The 1,963-nt window shown below is 34.7% G+C and overlaps 1 pseudogene; it reads right to left on the reverse strand.

The window, feature by feature from the left end:
• Positions 1 to 1,508: 1,508 nt before the first annotated feature.
• Positions 1,509 to 1,963, reverse strand: part of LOC107102575 — a 1,999-nt pseudogene continuing 1,544 nt past the window's right edge.

Consider the following 1,963-nt stretch of genomic DNA (forward strand, 5'->3'; position numbering starts at 1 on the left):
TTGATCAACATAGAGTTTGATGCTCCTTGAGTTCAGGAAAACAGATTCAGTCAGAACAGTTTGTTGTTACTGAAAAAGTTTGCTTTGCTGCTGTACTTATTCAGAGTAAATCAATTTTATTCTAATGCACATTTAAAAGCTGCAGTGTTTATTTAAGTGCTCTACATAACAAAGTTAAGAATAAATAAATAAGATTAAAATAGACATAATAGCCAATTTGACAACAAGAGCACTTTCACACAAAAGGTCGAATATTTCAATTATTCATCACACAGTTTCAGGCTAAGGTCATTTCTATATAAGCTGAGACGTGCATAAAATATAGTGTTGCTGCAGTGATCCATCTTTCTTCTCATATCAATTGTTCTTTTATTATGAAATAAAGAATCCGTTGAACATAACATTATCAATCAGTGAAGATCAGTGAGGGTCACTGTTAAAACAAAAGTTGCTTTAAAATATTAGCAATGGTGATTGTTTCAAATCCTTCTGGGTAGTTTATCAAAGATACATCATTTAAAAACCCTGTAATGTAGTAAAGAAGGAATCTAAATGCAACTGCTCAGACCATGCTGGAATATTTTTGCTAGCCGGTGTTCAAGCACACAAAAGACTATGTACTTATTATCATGCTAAAATGTTGCTTAATAATTTAACTCAGAACACTATTTTTAGCTGAATAAGACAAGGGGAGCAACTTTAACTTAAATTAAAAAACCTCAGTGTATGCTTCCCTTTTACCTAGAGGCAGAGGTTTCATAATGATGGGTAGACGAAGGTTCTTATTCAAACCATTCATTATAGTTCAGTGGATCATATAAATAAATAAGTATCTCTGATGAATAATGCAGTCTGGATTATCTTGGAGTTAGAGTTTACATATGGTCTGAATATTTACTATGATAAGATTCATGTAATTATTAAGGAAAGGGAACCATATTTATACAATTAAGTGCAGATCTCACCCCAGAAAGAGGAAAAGAGTTGCGTTGATGTAGATTTTAAGATTATATAACCTGTGAAGTGTTATATTCAAAATACTGCCATGGTTTTTGTATGAGCTCTTCCTTTCTGATTTGTCTAAAAACCATGTACACCTAGTTGTAACAAATTTACAGAACATCAGTAACAATTTCTTACACAAGCTTTAGTATTGGCAGTTCCTTTGGTATAAGCCTGTTTAAAAATGTGATGGACGGGTAAAACCAGGAAGTACTTTATACCAGATTTGGGAAGAACACCAAGGAGGAAGAACTTCACTCTCAGGGTGACCTTCACAGTTATTAGTTCGAGCTTTTTTGAGCAGCTCAATTTGAAAGCCCAAATGAATAAAGTCGGTCAAAATGTTTTTATAGCATGAATATACAGAATTAAGCAGCAATAAAATGTTGATACTCATTATCACTGCAAAACAAAAGGAGAAGATTCTTGGACTAAATCCAAAAAAAGTTATACACAAGTATCAGTAAATGATGCCCTCTAGTGGTTAAGGTGCAGTACTTTCTTTTCTAAGCCTTGAATTTGCTCTGCAGGTTCTTGTACAGAGTTCTGGTGTTTCCTGTCACTGTGGGCCGCAGAGCACAGTAGTACACAGCAGAGTCTGACAGACGGAGATCCTGGATCGTCAGATTGAAGGATTTCTTCTCATTGTTGATGTCAGCATTAAATCGATTGTAGTTGAACTCAGGAGCTTTATCTTTTGTTTGATAGTATTGGTTCAGCATGTACTTTGGGAAGCTGTTTTCTTCTTGTTTATACCAGAACATGGTATATCCTGTACTGCTGGTTTAAAAAATACATCCAAGAGTCATGGATTCGCCTTTAGCAGCAACAACATGTCCTTCTGTCTGCGTCACTGAGTTTCCTTTACACTCTGAGGAAGAACAGAACATGCAGAGGAAGAGATGAATCAATAAAGATGATTGATTAAAGGAGAACAATCAGCAGCTTTAAAGACTTCTAT

This window comes from Cyprinodon variegatus, unplaced genomic scaffold, assembly GCF_000732505.1.
Source record: "Cyprinodon variegatus isolate N-32 unplaced genomic scaffold, C_variegatus-1.0 Scaffold1276, whole genome shotgun sequence".
NCBI lineage: Eukaryota > Metazoa > Chordata > Actinopteri > Cyprinodontiformes > Cyprinodontidae > Cyprinodon > Cyprinodon variegatus.